This window comes from Fukomys damarensis, unplaced genomic scaffold, assembly GCF_012274545.1.
Source record: "Fukomys damarensis isolate Sample0158 unplaced genomic scaffold, DMR_v1.0_HiC HiC_scaffold_39, whole genome shotgun sequence".
NCBI classification, from domain to species: Eukaryota; Metazoa; Chordata; class Mammalia; order Rodentia; family Bathyergidae; genus Fukomys; species Fukomys damarensis.
In genome coordinates this window covers 53,142,226-53,163,931 of record NW_022900951.1, presented here as the reverse complement: position 1 = coordinate 53,163,931, position 21,706 = coordinate 53,142,226, and the positions used below count along the sequence as shown (strand labels likewise).

At 37.5% G+C, this 21,706-nt stretch overlaps 1 non-coding gene across 1 annotated transcript; it reads left to right on the top strand.

The window, feature by feature from the left end:
* The first annotated feature begins 6,337 nt into the window (after window positions 1-6,337).
* Window positions 6,338-6,440, top strand: LOC117284846. Its single transcript, XR_004515918.1, has one exon. It is a non-coding gene; the product is annotated as a U6 spliceosomal RNA (small nuclear RNA).
* Window positions 6,441-21,706: the final 15,266 nt, after the last annotated feature.

The window sequence follows — 21,706 nt, the reverse complement described above, 5'->3', positions numbered from 1 at the left end:
AAAAAGAGAACTACAGGCCAATCTCCTTAATGAATATAGATGCAAAGATCCTCAATAAGATACTAGCAAACAAAATACAGAGGATCATCAAGAAGATCATACATCCTGACTAAGTCAGATTTATTCTAGGGATGCAAGGATGGTTCATCATACGTAAATCAGTAAATGTAATACAGTATATTAACAAAGTCAAGGACAAGAACCACATGATCCTCTCGATAGATGCAGAAAAAGCATTTGACAAAATTCAACACCCATTCATGATAAAAACCCCAAAAATTTGACATAGATGGTCTATGTCTCAACTTAATAAAGGCTATCTATGAAAAACCAACAGCCAACATCATATTAAATGGCCAAAAACTGAAAACCTTCACGTTAAAATCAGGAACAAGACAAGGATGCCCACTATCACCACTCCTCTTCGATATAGTTCTGGAAACATTAGCCATAGCAATTAGACAAGAGAAAGAAATTAAAGCAATAAAGATAGGAAAGGAAGAAGTTAAACTGTCATTATTTGCTGATGATATGATACTCTACATTGAAGACACAAAAACTCCACCAAAAGACTTCTCCACTTAATAGACACTTTTAGCAGAGTAGCTGGATACAAGGTCAACACCCAGAAATCAATAGCCTTCTTGTACACAAATAACAGACTCACTGAACAAGAAATTAGGGAAACAATTCCTTTCACAATAGCACCCAAAAATGAAGTATCTGGGATTCAACCTAACAAAAGAAGCAAAAGACCTCTACACTGAAAACTACAGCACTCTGAAAAAAGAGATCAAAGAGGATATAAGAAAATGGAAAGATGGCCCCTGCTCCTGGGTAGGAAGAATCAACATAGTGAAAATGGTCATACTACCAAAACTGCTATACAGCTTCAGTGCAATATCAATTGAAATCCCAGCACTATACTTCACAGAACTAGAAAGAAGAATCCAAAAATTCATTTGGAACCATAGGAGACCTAGAATAGCAAAAGCCATCCTAGGCAACAGACACATGGCAGCGGGTATAACAGTTCCCAATTTGAAACTATACTACAAAGCCAATGTGATAAAAACAGCATGGTACTGGCAAATAAACAGAACTGAGGATCAGTGGAACAGATTGGAAGACACAAAAATTACTCCAGATGCACTCAGCTACCTCATCTTTGACAAAGGAACTGACAATCCCCACTGGAGGAAAGATAGCCTCTTTAATAAATGGTGTTGGAAAAACTGGATCTCAACCTGCAAAAGATTAAAATTAGACCCTTATCTGTCACCATGTCCTAAATTAAAATCCTAGAGGATTAAAGATCTAAATATTAAAACAGAAACACTAAAGTTGCTGGAAGATAAGTTAGGCAGAACTCTTGAAGACATTGGCATAGGAAAAGATTTCATGAATAAATCCTCAGTAGCCTGGGAACTTGCAGAAAGAATCAACAACTGGGATCTCATTTTATTAAAAAGCTTCTACATTGCAAAAGAAACCATCAACAGAACTGAGAGACAACCTACAGTGTGGGAAAAACTTTTTACCAGCTGCTCCAAAGACAAAGGACTATTATCTAGAATATATAAAGAACTCAAAACAACCGTCCCCCCCAAATATAAAGACCTAATTCAAAAATGGGCATCTGAAATGATCAGTCATTTCTCAGACAAAGAAATAAAAGCAGCAAGTAGATATATGAAAAAATGTCCCACATCACTGATCATTCGAGAGATGCAGATGAAAACAACACTGAGATTCCACCTCACCCCACAAAGAAAGGCTGCTATCAAGAATTCACACAATAACAAATGTTGACGTGGTTGTGGGGAGAAAGGAACCCTTCTCCATTGTTGTTGGGAGTGCAGACTGGTGCAACCAGTATGGAAGTCAATATGGAGACACCTCAAAGAACTAGGATTAGAGGTTGCATTTGACTCAGCTATCCCTCTGCTGGGTATCTTTCCAAAGGAATTAAAAGAATCATACCACAGTGAAATATGCACACCCACGTTTATAGCAGCACAATTGGTAATAGCTAAAACTTGGAAACAGTCCATCTGCCCATCTGTTGGAAACTGGATAAAGAAGATACGGTTTTTCTATAAAATGCAATACTACTCAGCCATAAAGAATGAGAAAGTAGATTCATTCATAGGTAAATGGGTACTTTTTGAAGATATACTCCTACATGAAATAAAGAAGTCACACATATGCAGATACCGAATAGTTTCTCTGGTGTGAAAAACTAAAATAGTACTCAGAATCCTAATGGGAAAATTAACAACATGAAATAGGAAGAAAAAGACCAAAGGTGTAGGGACTGTGAGAAGGATAGGGAAAGGGGAATAAGGGAAAAGGAAAAAAATATGAAAAAATGGAATTAAAGTGTTTGAAGATGGGGAGGGGAGGAGGGGGTGAAGGGAGGGTGGGGACAAGGGGAAAAATGAGAACCAAGACCTGGCATGTAAAGGTTCGAGATCCCAGTAATGAATGTAACTGTACTGTATACCTAGAATGTAACAATAAATTCAATTTAAATTAAAAAAATAATACTAGAAACCAAAATCTGGGTGCTAGAGGTGTATTTTGCTATAAAGGCATCACTCCTCTCTCCTATCACAGTGGACAGATCTAGAACATATATGTGGATGCTTACCTCTTAATGTATATATTCTGATATCATGTGCCTAGCCAGTAACTGCTCCCATATGGACACCCTCCTCGCCCTTATCAGAATCAGATATCCTGTTTTTGAGCTACCATGGTTTCCATTATCCCTAGTCCAGAAACTTTATTTTTCTTTACAGTTCATAATGTCTTTTGTACTGAACTGCTCTGGAAGGAAAAAGAAAAGAAGAAAGAGGAGAGGGGAAGATAAAGAAGAAAGGAGAAGAAATGGAAGAGTAAAAAGAGGAAGAGTTTAATTGAATTTAATTTAATTGAAATTAATTTAATTTCAGTTACTATACTTTTTAGTTCAATGTATTTGAACTTATTTTCAAATCTGCTATGTCTCATTTTTAAATATTTATTATGGAAAATGTGTAACATTCAGAAGAAAATAATATAATGAACCGCCTTATACCAGTCACCCTACTTTGACAGTTATCAATTTATAGATCATTTTCTTTAACTTATTTTACCCGTTTTTTCTGACCTATATTATTTTGAACCAATCCTAGATATACATCTTCTTTTTTTTTTTTTCCCAGGTACTGGGGATTGAACTCTGGTCCTTGAGCTTGTGAGGCAGGTGGAGGAGCCACTGAGCTAAATCCCCAGCCAGCCCCCTAGATATATATCTTTTTTAGATTTATAGAAAGTTTGAGAAGATAATGCTGATGGAAATTCCTATGTATCCCATGTCTGGTTTCCTTTGTTATGGTTACTCTTGGTTGTTATCTTAATTTGCTTGAGAAATACCTAGGAGCTGAGTAAAGCACACTACTGGCTGTGTTTTGGTGGGTCACAGGGACATGACTTTGGGAACTATATCTGGCCCTTTTTTGTTTTGGTGGTGGTGGTACTAGAAATTGAACCCAGGCCCTTTGCACTGGGCTACATTACCAGCCCTTTTAATTAATTACTTTTTATTTTAACACAGAATCTTGTTATGTTGTCAAGTTGCCAGTGGGTTTGAGCTTGTAATCTTCCTGACTCAGCCTGCAAGAGTGCTGAGATTACAGGCTTGCACCACCATACTTATCTAGGACAGTGTCTCTGTTGATTAGAGTCTCTAGTGAGTTAGTCATCCTTGTCTTTCTGGTGGTGATGGTGGGATACTCTTACAAATGAAGATTTCCTTAAAAGATATAAATTGCCCTCACAAAAGTATTAACTTCTCTGTTTTCAGAGCTTTTCCTGTGTCTGCAGTTTCTGAAAATAATCAGCTCAAAATAATCCTTATGCCAACAAACAGCTAATCTTAAAGTGGAATATTCTGGTCACCTATACTCATATTATGGGGTGGCATTATTCAGATCTCAAACATCTTGTAAAAAATATCATTGACCTAATGTGTTAAAGAATAAGTCCTTAATGTCATTGAATATCCAGTTAAGTGTTTCATTTCTCAAATTCTACCCTGAAAGCTGACACAGGATTACAAATTTAAGGCCAGCCTGGGTAATTTTAGCAAGACCTTGTCTCAAAAAATAAATAACATTTGCCAAATTATTTGCATTTTGATTTTACTGTTTGTTTTCAAATCAAGTTCCAAATATGGCCCACATAGTATGATTGATACCTTTTTACAGATAGTGTTTTGTTTTGTGGTGCTGAGGATGCTAGGTAAGCACTCTACCGTCAAGCTGCACTCCCAGTGCCCAAGAATCTTTTTTGTCTGGTCATGGAAATTGAACTCAGGGCTTTAGTATTGAGTTACATCCCTAGTTCTGTTTATTTTCTCATTTTGAGACAGGGTCTCACTAAGTTGCCCAGGCAAGGGTTGAATTTATGATCCTCTTGCATTAGCCTTCCAGAATGTACGATTACAGGCATGTACTACCATGCCTGGCTTTTGAACTCCTTTTAAACTATAAATTCCTCATTCTTTTCCTTCTTCGCATTTTTTGCTATTAAAGAAACTGTCCTCTAGAGTTTCCCACAGCTTGGATTTTGGTAATTATGCTTCTGTGGAGTTGTTTAGTAGTGATATATTCTTTCTTTCCTTCCTTTCCCAAAACCTGCTGGTTGATTCTACAGTATTAAACAGATTCATATCTAAGTACTTCTTAGGTCTTCTCGACAATTCCCTCAGGAGACAAGTAATGTCCTATTTGTGTGTGTGTGTGTGTGTGTGTGTGTGATGTTAAAAGCCAATGATGAGCATTGCCTAGAGCATTTATTTTATTAGGGACTTACAAAATTGTGACACTTTAATTCTACTATTCTTCTGAATGTATTGGCTGGAGTATTTGTATAAAGAGAAAACCTTGAGGCAACCGTGGTGGCACACACCTGTAATCTCAGCACTCAGGAGGCTGAGGCAGGAGGATCGCTGTGAGTTCGAGACCAGCCTGGGCTACATAGTGAGTTCCAGGAAACATAGTGAGTTCCAAGTCATTCTCAACTACATAGTAAGACCCTGTCTCAAAAAAAAAAAAAGAGAGAGAGAAAACCTAATCAATATTTTGTCTCTATGAGTTCATATGGGAAATAAAGTATATAAATATAAATATGTTTAGTGTTCTTCAGTATACTTTCGTTATGATTTTTATGGATGCTTAAGTTGTAACATTTTTAGTCAATGGGAGCTTTTCTGAAGTGGGTCAGAGTCCATATGACATGACTTCAGTGATCTTTGAGACCTTCCTTGTTCTCCAGGATGTTCATGACTTATCTTGTACATTTCATGAATCAGATGCCAAATCACTATTTGTCCAATGAGTTTTATTTCCTTTTACACTGCTATTGAATGGATCACAGTGTTAGGAAGGTAGTTAGGCATTAGTGAGCTAAGGGATGGGGGTGGAATCTAAAATAGCACACTTTGCCAGTTAAGAAACAATGACTTAATATATTCATAACCATTTGTTAAGTCTCAGACCTAAAGCAATCCCACAGAACACAATGATATTTTAAGGTTACTCATTTTGCACATTCTTTCTGATACCTGACTACCTGCCCAACTATAGAACAAGGCATACAGCGTTCCTGGCTGCCATAACCTATGTCCTAATGATATCAGGAGAGGAAATGATGTTCAAATATTCTCATGCCTTGGGGCGGGATCTAGTTTAAATTAAAAACTTATCTTGCAAAAATGTATTTTGTAAACTTCTTACATGACTAAAGCCACTAAGGAAACAGTGACTATCCAAAAAGGACAGGAATACAGCTCATAATTCCAATGTAACTTCTAAGAAAATGTTGATAAGCATTATCACTACCCTAATTCCATGAACCTCAGGAATAACTCTTGTAAGTGTAGAAAGATATCAAGACACACAGTGCAGGTGCCTTTGTGGCACAAGCTGACTTCTTGCTTGAAGGCATAACTGTCTCTATATATTGGCTTTATAATACATTCTACTTATACTTCTGCACAGCAGTCTGTTTTGACTGAATTCTTTCATCAAGGGCACAAAGAATAAAAGATCAAGGAAGTGAGTAGACAGTTCCTCGCTGTGTCAGGACCTTGCTTTCCAGAGACAATAGCTTCTAGGCCATTTCAGGGGCCAGAGTTTAAAAATATATGTGTACATATGTATACGGGTAAGTAAATATGTATATAGTTAGGTAGATAGATGGATAGTCAGCCTTTTGTATCCAAGGGTTCCACATCCATTCAACCATTCAACCAACTATGCATAAAAATATTTGAAAAAAATTTCATCTTGTTCTCAATTCGGCAGCATATTAAAATCAGGATGATACAGAGAAGATAAGCATGGGCCCTGAACAAGAATGACATGCAAGTTCATGAAGGATGAAGGATTCCATTATTAGGAAAATGGATGCACCTTGAGACCATAATGTTAAGTGGCGTAAGTCAGACACACAAGTTTAAATGGCTCATGGTTTCTCTTAGATGAGAAACCCAGAGAGCCAGGTGTGGTGGCACACGCCTTTAATTCCAGCACTCGGAAGGCTGAGACAGGAGGATTGCGACGAGTTGGAGACCAGCCTGGGCTACATAGTTTCTGGTCAGTCTTAACTACATAGTGAGACCCTGTCTCAAAAAACAAACAAACAAACAAACAAACAAAACAACACAAAATACAAATAAAGAGCAGTAGGGAAGGTGTGATGCGTAGGGGAAGAACAAAAAGGGAAAAGAAAAAAATGTGAGAGAATGAAAAGATGAAAATAAAGTGTTTGTAGATGGGGAGGGGAGGAGGGGGTGAAGGGAGGGCAGAGGTAAGGGGAAAAAATGAGAATCAAGACTTGCCATGTAAAGGTACATGATCCCAACAATGAATGTAACTGTACTGTATCCCTAAAATGTACCAATAAACTCAATAAAATTAAAAAAAAACAAAAAAAAACAAATAAAGAGCAAAATAAAAGATAGATAATAATAGGAAGTATGGAGATCTTCAAATAGGAAGGAGATCAAGAGATGGAAGAAGTGGGGGAGGGAGGGAGGGAAAGGGAATAAAAAAAGAATTGAGATATATTATGTGCATGTACCAACTCCACATAAGGAATGTAATCATTACATGATGAAAATATAGACTAAAAAAATTAAAACTGAAAAAAAATAAATTGTATCTGTACTGAATGTATATAGAATATTTTCTTGTCATTATCCCCTAAACAATACAGTATAATAACTATTTACATGGCACTTGATTGTCTAGGTATTATAAGTAAATAGAGACAATTTAAAGTATATGAGAGGTTATGTACAGGTAATATATAAAAACTATTATCACTGCAGGGCCTTGAATGTCTGCAGATTTTGATGTTCAAGGGGGTTCCTGGGCTTGATCCCCAACAGATGCCAAGAAACTACTATAGCTATAGGTATATATACACATAGATAAGATATGACTCTACATAGTGGTGCACGCCTATAATCCCAGCACTCAGGAGGCTGAGGCAGGAGGATCTCTGTGAGTTCAGGACCAGCCTGGGCTATATAGTGAGTTCCAGGTCAGTCTCAACTACATAGTGAGACCCTGTCTCAAAAAACCAAAAAAAAAAAAACAAAAAAGATATGTCTCTAAATATATAGATAGGCATATATATAAACATTTCTTTTCAGTATAGAGGATTGAACCTGGGGGTTCTCTATCATTGAGCTACATCTCCAGCCCTTTCTGTTTTTTATTTTGAGACAGATTCTTGCTAAGTTGCCCATAAAATAACTTGGATCAAACTTACAATCTCTTACCTCAACTTCCTGAACAACTGAGATGATGGATGTGCACCACAGTTGACTGGCTTCATATTTTTTATTACATCTTTGTGACGGATTCTCATAGTTGTAACTCCTCAGACAAGGGCTTAAATATATATGTAATTTTACTAAATCTTGCCAAATTCCTCCTCATAAGAGCCGTGGCATCTCACATTCTGATGAACAATATTTGAGCATGCTGTTATACTATTGCTTTAGCAATGAAGTATGTTGCATAATTTTTGGAATTTTGCCAATACTATAGTTAAGTAATTATGTGTCTGTGCAGTTTTTTTTTTTTTTGGTTTTTGGTTTTTGGTTTTTGGTTTTTTGAGACAGGGTCTCCCTATGTAGTTGACACTGACCTGGAACTCACTATGTAGCTCAGGCTGGTCTCAAACTCACAGTGATCCTCCTGCCTCAGCCTCCCGAGTTCTGGGATTAAAGGTGTGTGCCACCACGCCCAGCCATCTGTGCAGTTTTGATTTGCAGTTCTTTTATTTTGTGTGAAGTAGAGTATCTTTTCATATATTTAAGGACAATTCACATTCCATTTTATCATAATTTTTCATTATTTTTACATATTTTCTATAATCTTGACCTGTTCTTCGGTATTTTAGGAGCTTTTACCCCAACAGTATTATGAAAATATTTTCAGGTACTGTAAAGTTGAAAATATACAGTAAACTTTCATTTACCTACATTTTATCGTATCTATCCAATGTATTCATCTCTCTTTTCTTTTATGAATCAGTTCTGGGTTTTTTATGTATTGCAAAGTAAATTGCTAATATTTTAGTAGCTCTTTCATAGTTTTCCTAGTTTGTCTTTTGTTTCATTTGTCTTTTTACTTTAATTTTTCTCTTTGCCCAGGAGAATTTTTAATTTTTATTCTCAAAATCATCAGAGTTTTCCCTTGTTGCTACTAGATTTTGAGGGGGGTGAGAAAGGGTCTCACTTTGTAGTTCAAGCTGGCCCTGAACTCACTATGTAACCCACACTGGCCTTGAACTCTTGGCAATCCTCCTGCCTCTCCCTCCTGAGTGCTGGCATTACAGGCATGCGCCTCCATGCCCAGCTAGATTTTTGAGGTACAGTTTAAAAGTTTTTTTCCACTCCCAGCTTATGGAGGAATTCATATAAATTTTCTTTTAGTTGTTGTGTCACCTTTTATTTGCCAATTCTCTGATACTTTCATCCTTGGTTTTTATTTCTTTGAACGTTAAAGCATAGTTGGTGTATGGTCTGTGTTTGATATATAGTACCCAATTTTTTGCTCTGTGGATCTGTTTCTGTTGGCTATTATTTTATATATACTTTTCTTATTTTTTGCATGCATGATTATGAATGATTACATGATATACTATATTTGTAGAAATAAGTTGAGGAGTAGAAAAATACAATCTCCTTCCAGAGAGGTATTCTATTTGCTTTTGTTTGGTGTGTGGGGACACTGCACGTGTGGGACCATTTAAATCAAATTTCAAGATTTATGTTTGCTAGGCCAACCAGATGGCATGAAGAAGTCTGCAAACAGAATGAAGACTTGCTTTACTTTTGCTTCACATTTCCCTCTTTAAAATCATTTATTGGGAGCCTGTTAGCCTGAGGCAGCTCCAGCATACTGGGTTCCTGCATAAGCAAACTTAAACCCAACTCAGTGTAAATGGTCACACTCTAGGAAAACAAAATTTAAGGTTAATCAGAAATTACCAAGGGCCAGGGATTTAGCTCAGTGGTTCCGCCACCTGCCTGACAAGTGCAAGGACCCAAGTTCAATCCCCGGTACCCAAAAAAAAAAAAAGAAAGAAAAATTACCAACTATCATTGTAGATATTCTGTACTAGAATAATTCTAGTAAGGCTCTTCTTCACCTTGGCTAATCATATATTTTCTTTTACTTGAATCCCTGTTTCCTTTTTTTTGTAGGGGAGCTGGAGATCCGACCCAGGGTTGAGTGTGTGAGGCAAGCACTGTACCACTAAGGTATATCCCTAGCCACACCTTGCATTTTTTGTACTGGAGATTGAACTCGGGTCCTTGTGCTTGCAAGGCAGGCAGTGGAACCACTGAGCTAAATCCCCGGCCCTAAACCTTGCCAACTCAAAGAAAGATTTGTTAAGATCTCATTTCAGGGGGCCCTATGCTTTTTTACCTTACTCTTTTAGCCAAACAAGACTACCAAACACAAAACTGAGGCTTGCAGTTATTTGCTTGGATTTGCAGATACCTTTAAGGGTAAGGTGACAAGTTTAACTGAGTTTTTACTTTCTGCTAGATTTTGACCTGATAATTTCTTACTTACTTATAAACCCTTTTTGCTTATAAGAAGGTGTATTTTTAACAGTTTAGCCAGGCATGGTGGTGAATGCCTATGACCCTAGCACTCTGGGAAGCTGAGGCAAGATGATCTCAGATTTTAGGAGCCTGGGCAACTTAGTGAGCCTATCTCAGAATAAATAATTTTAAAAAGAATTGGGAATGTAGCTCTGTGCAAAGCCTCTGGATTCAATTATCCAGTGGCAAAAACATTGTTTATTCATTGTTGTGCTTGTGGTGGAACCCTGGGCCTCTAGCATGGTAGGCAAGCATCATAGTGCTGAGCTACAGTCTTAGCCCTTTTTGTTTTTATTTTTCAATTTTGAGACAAAGTCTTTCCAAATTGCCCAGTCTAGCCTCGACCTGGTGATCTTTCTGCTTCCACCTCCTAAATAGTTAGGATTATTTGCACACACCACTACTCCAGGTATATTTGTTAGTTTTTCATTACTGGGATCAAATGCACTACATATACAACATGAAGGAGTAAATAGTTTATTTAGCTCTCAATTCCAGGGGGTTTAGTTCATGGTTGGCTGGCTCCAAGGCAGAAAGGCCTGGCAGAAGAAAGCTGTTCAACTCATGGCAGTCAGGAAACAGAAAGAGAAGGAGACAGAGAGAGAGAGAGATAAACCCTGCAAAGACACCTCCAGTGAGGCACCTTCCCCACCCAGGCCTCACCTCCTATCAGCACAGTCAACTAGTAATTCATCAATAGATTAATCCACTAGGGAATATAGCACCCCCCCAACCTAATCACCTCCTGAAAGCTCCCTATGAACACATGTGACTTTGGGAGCACATTTTAGATCTAAACCATAACGCCAGGCTCTTATTCAGTTTGTTTACTTTCTGGAGTTGGAGATGGTACCCAGGGACTTGTGAATGCTAGGCAGGCAATTTACCACTGAGTTACAATCCTAGCTCCATGTATGCAGAGTGTTGGCTTGATTATCTAGTTTGCCTCACTGCAGGTGGAAATCCCTCTCATTCTGACTTTAATTTCCACTTCTTTTTTTAAAATTAATTTTGTTGGTACATTTTAAGTATACAATATAATGATATTCATCACTGGAAATTTCTGCCTTAATCTATCTTGGTTCTTATTTTTCCCCATTCCTGTCCCTCCCTACAACCCCTCCACCCCTCCCTACTTAAAAAAGAACTTGTTTCCATTTTTTCATTTTCTCATATTAATTCCATTCCCTTCCTCAACCCCTCCCACTTCCCCTTTGCCCTTTTCTTCCTCTTTCACATTATCTGTTATACCCTTTAGTCCTTATTTACACTTTCAGTTTCTCACACCAGAGAAACTATTCGGTATTTACACATTTGTGTCCTATTTATTTCACTTAAGAGCATGGCCTCAATGTGCATCCATTTAGCTATAAATGTCTCTGGTTTCTTGTTCTTTATAGCTGAGTAGTACTCCATTTTATAAACACACAAACACACATGCATGCACACACACACACACACACATATGCACATTTTCCTTATCCAGTCTTCAGTTGATATGAAATTGGGCTGTTGCCAAGTTTTCACTATTCCAAGCTGTGCTGTTGTAAACATGGGTGCACATATATCGCTGTGATGTGATTCTTTTACTTCTTTTGGGAAGAAACCCAGCAGAAGAATAGCTGGGTCAAATGGGATTTCCAATCCAAGTTCTTTGAGGTATCTCCATACTGATTTCTACAGTGGTTTCACCAGTCTGCACTCCCACCAAAAGTGGAGAAGGGTTCCTGTTTCCCACAGCCCCACCAGCATTTGTTATTGGTTGATTTCATGATAGCAGCCATTCTTTCCAGGGTGAGAGGGAATCTCAGCTTTCTTTTCATTTGCATCTCTCAAATAACCAGTGATGCTGAACATTTTTTTCATGTTTATTTGCTATTTCTACTTCTTTGTCTGAGAAATATCTGTTCATTTCAAATGCCCATTTCTGGGCTGGGGATTTAGCTCAGTGGTTCTGCCACCTGCCTCGAAAGTGCAAGGACCCGAGTTCAATCCCCAGTACCAAAAAAACAAAAACAAAAACCCAAAAAAACAGATGCTCATTTTTGAATTGGTTCTTTAAAGATGAAACATCTGATTTTGTAAAAGTTCTTCTTTATGATTGTTTTTTTGATACTGGGGATCGAACGCAGGTCCTTGCACTTTCAAGGCAGGTGGCAGAACCACTGAGCTAAATCCCCAGCCCTTAGAGTTCTTTATATATTCTAGATAATAGACCTTTGTCTGAGGAACAGCTGGTGAAACATTTTCCCACATTGTGGTTTGTCTCTTCACACTGTTGGTGATTTCTCTTGCTATGCAGAAGCTTTTTAATAACATGACATCCCACTTGTTGATTTTTTGTGCTAGCTCCCTTGCAACTGGGGTTTTATTCATGAAATCTTTTCCTACACCATTGTCCTCAAGAGTTCTACCTAACCTCTCTTCCAGCAGGTTTAGTGTTTCTATCTTTTCTTTTTCTTGTTTTTTAGGTTTTTTTTTTTTTGAGACAGGGTCTCACTATGTAGTTGAGACTGACCTGGAACTCACTATGTAGCCCAGGCTGGTCTCAAACTCACAGAGATCCTCCTGCCTCAGCTTCCCGAGTGCTGGGATTACAGGCCTGCGCCACCACGCCCGGCTTTTTCTGTTTTAATATTTAGATCTTTAATCCATTTTGAGTTTAGTTTAGTGTGTGGTGAGAGATAGAGAACTAGTTTTAATCTTTGGCAAATTGAAACCTGATTTTCCAGCACCATTTATTAAAGAAGCTATCTTTCCTCCAGTAATGGTGTTTGGCTGCTTTGCAAAGATGAGGTGGCTGAGTGTGTCTGGAGTTATTTCTGCATCTTCTAATCCATTCCACTGATCCTCCAGTCTGTTTCTTTGCCAGAACTATGCTGTGTGAGAGTTTTTTTGTTTTGTTTTTTTTAATGACAGTAGCTTTGTAGTATAGTTTCAACTTGGGGATTGTGATACCCCCTATCTTGTCTTTATTGCCTAGAACTGCTTTCGCTATTCTAGGTCTCTTCTGCTTCCAAATGAATTTTTGGATTCTTTTCTCAAGGTCCATGAAGTATGCTGCTGGAATTTCAATTGGAATTTCATTGAATCTGTAAAGCAGTTTTGGAAGTATGGCCATGTTCACTATATTGGTTTTTCCTACCCAGGAACATGGGATGTTTTTCCATTGTCTGATATCCACTTCAGTCTCTTTTTTCAGAATGTTATAATTTTCAGAGTAGAGGTCTTTGATTTCTTTTGTTAGGTTAATTACGAGTTATGTCATTTTTTTGATGCTATTGTCAAAGGACTTTTTGCCCCGTTTCTCTCTCAGTGTCTGTTGTTCATGTGCAGGAAATCTATTGATTTTTGTGTGTTGAACTTGTATCCAGCTACTCTACTGAATTAGTTTATTAAGTCTAGAAGTGTTCTGGTGGAGTTCTTGTGGTCTTCTATACACAGTATCATGTTATCTGCAAATAATGACAATTTAACGTCTTCATTTCCTATCTTTATTCCTTTTATTTCTATCTCTTGTCTAATAGCTGTGGTTAATGTTTCTTAAACTATACTGAACAGGAGTGGTGATAGTGGACATCCTTGTCTTGTTCCTGATTTTAGTGTGAAGCTTTCAGTTTTGGACCATTTAGTATGATTTTGGCTATTGGTTTTTCATAGATGGCTTTCAACAGGTTGAGCTAGAGACTGTCTATTTCAATTTTCTGTAGGTGTTTTATCATGAATGAATATGGGATTTTCTCAAATGCTTTTTCTGCATCCATTAAGAAGATCATATTTTTTCCTTGGCTCTATAAATATAGTGTATTACATTTATTGATTTGCTTATGTTTACACATCCCTGGAATGAATTCCATTTGGTCAGGGTGTATGATTTTCTTGATGATTTTGTGCATTCTGTTTGCCAGTATCTTACTGAGGATTTTGCATCTATGTTCATTACTGAGATTGGCCTATAGTTCTCTTTGTTGGTTGAGTATTTCATTGCTGTTAGGATCAAGGCGATGCTTACTTCCAGGAATGAATTTGGGAGTATTGCTTCCCTTTTAATTTCATTGAAGAATTTAAACAGTGGTGGAAATAGTTCTCTCTAAATAACCTATAGAATACAGCAATGAAGCCATCAGGACTTGGGCTTTTCTTCCTTGGTAAGTTTTTAATTACACTTTCAATTTAATTGAATGATATTGGGTTGTTTAGAATTTTTAGGTCTTCGTTCATCTTTGATAATTCATATGTATCTAGGAATCTGTCAGTTTCTTCTGTGTTTTCTATTTTATTGGTGTATAGGTTCTTATTTATTTATTTATTTATTTTTGGATTTTTGAGACAGGGTCTCACTATGTAGTTGAGACTGACCTGGAACTCACTATGTAATCCAGGCTGGTCCCAAACTCACAGAGATCCTCCTGCCTCAGCCTCCCTAGTGCTGGGATTACAGGTGTGCACCACCACGCCCGGCTTGTGTATAAGATCTTAAAGTACATATTGATGATCCTCTGTGTTTCTCCTGGGTCCCTTGTAATTTCACCCTTTTCATTCCTAATTACATGGATTTGGGTCTTTTCTTTCATGGTTTTTTTTTAATAAGGTTGGCTAAGGGTTTGTCAATTTTGTTTATTCTCTCAAAGAACAAATTCTTCACTTCATTGATTTTGTGTATTGTTCTTAGTCTCCATTGCTTTGATTTCTCTTCTGATCTTTATAGGTTCTTCCCTTGAATGGGCTTTGGGTTTGTCCTCTTCTTTTTCTAGAATCTTGAGGTTCAGCATTAGGTTATTTGAACTCACTCTGTTCTCCTGAGTACTCACTGCTATGAATTTCACTGATAAGACTGATTTCCTTGTGTCCCATAGATTCAAATATGTTGTATTGCCATTGTCATTTAATTGTAGAAACGGTCTGATTTCTTATTTAATTTCCTCTGTGACCCATTGGTTATTCAGAAGTGTGTTGTTCAATTTCAGCGTGTTTATGAAATTCTTTTGGTTTTTTTTTTTTTTTTGCTATTGATCTCCAATTTTATTGCACTATGGTCTGATTATATACAGGGAATAACTTCAGTTCTTTTGCACTTACCTAAATAGGTTCTATGAGCAACTATGTGTTCTGTTTTGGAGAACAACCTGTGTGCAGCCTAAAAGAATGTGAATTCTGATTTTGTGGGGTGGAACACTCTCTAAATATCTGTGAACTCTATTTGTTCAAGAGTTTGATTGAGTTCTAGTATTTTGTTGTTTATTTTTTGTCGTTAATCTATTTGTGACAGTGGGATATTGAGTTCCCCCACTAGTATTGTATTAGTGCTTATTTGATTTTTCATATTTGCTCATATTTGTTTTATATAGTTGGTTGCACTAGTATTTGTTGCATATATAGTTATGATTGTCATCTCTTCCTCTTGGATTGTTCCCCTCACAAGGATATACTGGCCTTCTTTGTCCCTCTTAATTAGTGTTGCTTTGAAATCAATTTAATCTGCAGAGAGGATAGCTGCTCCTGCTTTTTTTTTTTTTTGGTTCCTGTCACATGGATTATTGTCATTCACCCTTTAACTTTCATTCTGAGTTTCTTTTTGAATTAAGCGTGTTTCTTATATGCAGAATATTGTTCAATCTTGCTTCTTGACCCATTCTTCCAGGTTATTTCTTTTGATTGGTGAAGTGAGACCATTAACATTGATGGTTATAACTGATACGTGTCGACTTATCCTTGTCACAACCTTTTCTTCTTGTTGGATTCTCCCCCTTTGTGGTGAATTTCTTGTCTTGACTGATGGATTCATTCCGTTGGTCTTCCTGGGGTTGTGTCATTGTCTTTTACTAGGATATTGTTTTAAATTTTTTGGAGTGCTGGTTTGTTATTCATAAAATTACTCAGGTGCTCTCAATCATTAAAGTATCTTATTTCTCCTTCAATTTTGACATATAGTTTTGTAAGGTACATCAATCTGGGTTGGAGGTTGTTTTCTTTTAGGGCTTGAAATACTTAACTTCAGGCTCTTCTTGACTTGACTGTTTGTGTTGCGAAGTCTGCTGTGATTCTGATGGGCTTTCCTTTGTATGTGATTTGTTTCTTTTCTCTAACTGCTTATACGATTTGGTTCTTCTGTTGGGTTTCTGGAATCATTTTTATTTTCTGGTACCAGGGATTGAATTTAGGACCTTGTGCTTGTGGGGCAGGCATGGTGCCACTAAGATAAATCCCCAATGTCAATTTCTTTTCCCCTTCTTGGGAAGTTTTCTGCCATAATTTCTGTGAACATTTTATTTTTATTTCATTTACACTCTCTCCTGTTTTCTTAACTCCAGTTTGTGTTATGCTATTCTTACTTGCATTATCTAGCAACTGCTGCATTGATTTCTTGTGCTTTTTTACTACTTTAAAATTTTTTTTCTTTTCCTGGTCACTAATTACAATCCTGTTTTTCATTTTATTTATTTATTTATTTATTTATTTATTTATTTATTTATTTATTTATTTATTTTTGTTTTTTTTTTAGACAGGGTCTCACTGTGTAGTCCGGAATGACCTGGAGCTCACTACGTAGCCCAGACTGGTCTCAAACTCACAGCAATCCTCCTGCCTCAGCCTCCCAAGTGCTGGGATTACAGGCATGCTCCACCACGCCCTGCACAATCCTGTTTTTTAATATCTGATATTCTGTCCTCACATTGATTCATTCTGCTATGAAATGCTTCAGTGGAGTTTTTGATCTTCTAGATATCTGTTTGCATCTGTTTTATGGATTCCATTTGTTTCCTGTGCTGGGATTCCATCATGTTCCTCAGCTCCTCTATTTTTTATCTGTGTCTGCTCTAGAGTTATTAATTTTGCCTTTCACTATGGACACAATATCTGTTGTTATCTGAGAAATTATTTCAGATTTCATTTTTTCCAGATCCTCTTTTGTTTCCAGGTCAGGGAATCCAGGTGGTTGAATATCAGATTGTTCCATCTCTTTGCCCTTTAGGGTTTCCTTAGGTCATCTGGAAGTCTGGTTTCGAGACTTGTTTACATGTTTTCTCATTTGAACAGATGAAGCCTACTGTATCTTTGTTTTGTTTTATTTTGTCTTGTTTGTTTTGTTTTTTTCCCAGTAATTTTATTGGTACATTTTAGCCATATGATACAATTGCATTCATCATTGGGATCTAGTACCTTAACATAGTATATTTTGGTTCTTATTTTTCCCCATTCTCCTAACTTCCCTTAGCCCCCTCCACCCTTCACTATGTACAAAGACTTTGTTTCCATTTTTTGCTCTTATATTGTTTCTTTTCCCTTCTTACCTTTCCCCTACCCCTCCTGCTTCCCTTACTCCCTTAGACATTTTCTTCCTATTATGCAATATCAGTTATACATTTTGATCCTTAGTTACACTTTTAGTTTTTCATACCAGAGAAACTATTCAGTATTTATACATGTATGTCCTATTAATTTCACTTAAGGGTATGGCCTCAATGTGCATCCACTTAGCTATAAATGTCTGTAGTTTCTTATTCTTTATTGCTGAGTAGTACTCCAGTTTATAAAACACACACACACACATATACACACACATACACACACACACATCTTCTTTATCCAGTCTCCAGTTGATGAGCAATTGGGCTATTTCCAAGGTTTAGCTATTGCAAACTGTGCCACTATAACCGTGGGTGCACATATATCACTGTGGTATGATTCTTCTAATTCTTTTGGGAAGATACCCAGCAGGGGAATAGCTGGGTCAAATGGGACTTCTAACCTAGTTGTTTGAGGTATCTCCATATTGATTTCTAGAGTGATTGCACCAGTCTGCACTCTCACCAACAATGGAGAAGGATTCCTTTCTCCCCAACACCCACCAGCATTTTTTATTGGTTGATTTCTTGATAATAGCCATTCTTTCTGGGGTGAGGTGGATTCTCTGTGTTGTTTTAATCTGCACCTCTTGAATGAGCAATGATGTCGAATATTTTTTCATATGTTTATTTGCTGCTGTTACTTCTTTGTCTGAGAAATATCTGTTCATTTCAGATGCCCATTTTTTAATTGGATCTTTATATTTGGAGGGTCTGATTTTCTTGAGTTCCTTTCATATTTTAGATAGTAGGAAGAACCAATATAGTGAAAATTGCCATACTTCCAAAACTGCTGTACAGATTCAATGCAATACCTATTGAAATCCCAACAGTATATTTTACAGATCTTGAGAAAACAATCCAAAAATTCTTTTGGCACCAGAAGAGATCTAGAATAGCAAAAGCACTTCTAGGCAATAGAGACATGGCAGGGGGTATCACAATCCCCAAATTGAAACTATACTCCAAAGCTACTGTGAGAAAAACATTATGGTACTGGCAAAGCAGCAGACCTGAGGGCTAGTAGAACAGATTAGAGGATGCAGAAACAACTCCAGACATACTCAGCTACCTCATCTTTGACAAAGGAACCAACCAAATCCTCACTGGAGGAAAGATAGCCTCTTTAATAAATGGTGTGGTCAAAACTGGCTTTCAACCTCCCAAAGATTAAAACTAGAATCCCTATCTTTCACCATGCACTAAACTAAAATTCAAGTGGATCAAAGATCTAAATATTAAAACAGAAACACTAAGCTTTTTGGAAGATAAGTTAGGTAGAACTCTTGAGGACATTGGCATAGGAAAAGACTTTATGAACAAATCCTCAGTAGCACAGGAACTACAGAAAGAATCAACAACTGGGATCTTATCTTTTGAAAAAGCTTCTGCACTACAAGAGAAACCACCAACCAAGCTGAAAACCTACAATGTAGAAAAAAATTTTACCAGCAACTGTGTCTTTGTTGAGGTGACTTTTTGCTCACCCTGTGGTCTTACCTTCTCAGCATGCTACTGAAAAGACTGTTCTCTGCTACTCATCACTGTACCAATTCCTGGGCTCAGAATAATGGCCTCTGGGTCCCTGTGCTTCCCTGCTGTCCAGGTGGGATTCTGGCTGGGTTTTGTGCACACTTGAAATGGCATCTGTGCACATGTCTGGGTAGGGCCTGCCCTCCTGTGTAGCTGTTGTCTGGGAGGGCCTTTGGTTAGGGGCTGTGCACCCGAGTCACTGGTGTCTGAGTGGGGTCTGCAGTCAGTTACCAATGGTATCTGGGTGGGCCTCTGTCTGTCACTTTCCTGTTTTTGTAGCTCTTTTTCAGGTGGGCCTTTGGCTAGGATCCATGGGCCCAAACTGCTGATGTCTGGGCGGGGCCCTGGTTGGGACCTGCATGTACCCTTGGTACTCTGATCCACATGGCTTCTCACTGGGGTCCATGCACACTTGCTGGTGGGCCTCTGGATGTGGCCTGTGTGCCGGCACAGCTGTTTTTCAGGTAGGCCTTTTGATGGGGCCTGCTGGCTCAAGCTGCTAGTGTCTGGTTGGGGCCCTAGCTGGCACCTGTGCACCCACACTGCTGTGGTCCATGCAGGCTTCTTGCAGGGATCTGTGCATACTTACTGATGGTATTTGGATTGGCCCACTGTCCCTGTGGACAGTGCACTCAAGGAGTGAAATACACTCTTTTCTTTCTTATATTCTTTGTCTATTGATAGATTCTTTTACCACCCATGTCACAGATCCTCTGTATGTTGTTTGGCACAACATTTAATAGTTTCGATATCCTGCTCATTAAAAAATGTAGTACAAAAAACATTTGTATTTTCTCTTCAATGTTCTATTGATATACTTTTGTTTTGGTAATATAATCTTATTTTATTTATTTATTTATTTGGTACCAGGGTTGGAACTCTGGTGCTTGAGAGGCAGGTGGTGGAACCACTGAACTAAATCCCTGGCCCCAGGTAATATAATTTTAAAAGCAGTTTTATGAAAGCTCATATCTACAATAAAATAAGTAAATGAAACAATATTTTAAATTTGGTTCTTATGTAAATAATCTAATGCTTCTTCCTAAATTTCCTGGTCAACTAAATTCTCTTGATATCTTTCGGTTCAGTGGGACTTTTAATGTGTTATTGCTTGGTATCAAGGAAAAAGCATTTGCCTTCTAAGGGTTCTAACTCAGTGGTAAGAACTTGCCTAAGACCCAGAAAGCCCTAGGTTCAATCTACAGTACCATTAAAACAAGTAAACAAAGTAAGTTTTGCTCATGTGATTTTCTGGTACATTGAGAAGAATTTGGAAAAGTCGTGTTAAGATGAATGAGCAACAAACAGAACCCACTTCTCTTAGTTTTATCCTAAAAGGATAGTGGTAGTTGTAGAGATTGAGTAGGTGTAGGTGACTCAGACACAGTAAATGTCGAAGTTAGTCTTTTGTTTCTTTCAGTATTTAACATTATTAATGAAAATTGAAAATTGTTTATGAGAAAATTAAGTAGAATAATTTAGTGACCTAGTCAAGCTTTTTGATGGTTGAAATGTGAATTCCCCCACAACTCATTCTTTATAAGGTTATGAAACTAGTTTCCTTCCTGTGGTTATGTTGGTTTAAGAATGTGATAGGGAAAGCATGAGTGGCATATGTTGGGTCTGTGCCACAGCACTGCCACCATATGTTGCCGTCACACGAGCGCATGTGATGGCAGCCAAGGCCTCCAGTATGCTCTACTAGTGTCCTGCCTCCCAGCCCATACCATTGCCATCTTAAGACAACCATCTCAGTGTTCATTACCTTGTGTTGTGTGTTCATTTATAAAATTAGCATAAAATTGTACATTTGTGTAAAAGACCAATCGATATAGTGCTAGGACTTCTTTGTTAAAGTGCTTTATTTTGTATCTTAGTAGTTTACTCTTTTTTCATTTGCTGCCAGTGACATATTATTCTGTGCCTTTGTGTATTGCTTATCTTACTGCTGAAAAGGAGAGAATTAGAAATTGGAAAAGTTGGATATTTTATCTTGTGTGATTTTACTTTAAGAAAAACAAAAAATATTCTAGGCTCAATTGTCTGAAGGCTTCTTTGTGACTTCCCACTGTTAGGTCCAGAAACCTGTTGGAAAATACTTGTTTATTTCTATGCAGTTATCATTAGTAATTCATTAGTAATTAGTTATCAATAGTAATTCTGCTAGAAAGTACATATATAATGTATTATGTAGTACCAGTGAAAGTAACGACAATGTTAGGCAAATCTACATTTGTTTAATCACATTTATTTAATTATTAGCTTAGAGTCAGATGTAATATAAACTAGAATGGAAGTCAGAAAGCCTAACTGTTGCCAAAATGAGGAATAGAAAGTTTCACTCATGGTTATTAATCAGAACCATTGTTGTTCTAGGACCATTATGTCTCAACCAGTTTTTAGTAGATAAAACCCTATATCAATGCACGTAAAACTGGAGGCTTAGATTGTGCACTCAATCAGAATCTTTGGTACTTGTTAAAATTGATATTTCCTACCGGGCATGGTGGTGCATGCCTATAATCCCAGCACTCGGGAGGCTGAGGCAGGAGGATTGCTGTGAGTTTGAGACCAGCCTGGGCTACATAGTGAGTTCCAGATCAGTCTCAACTACATAGTGAGACCCTGTCTCAAAAAACCAAAAAAC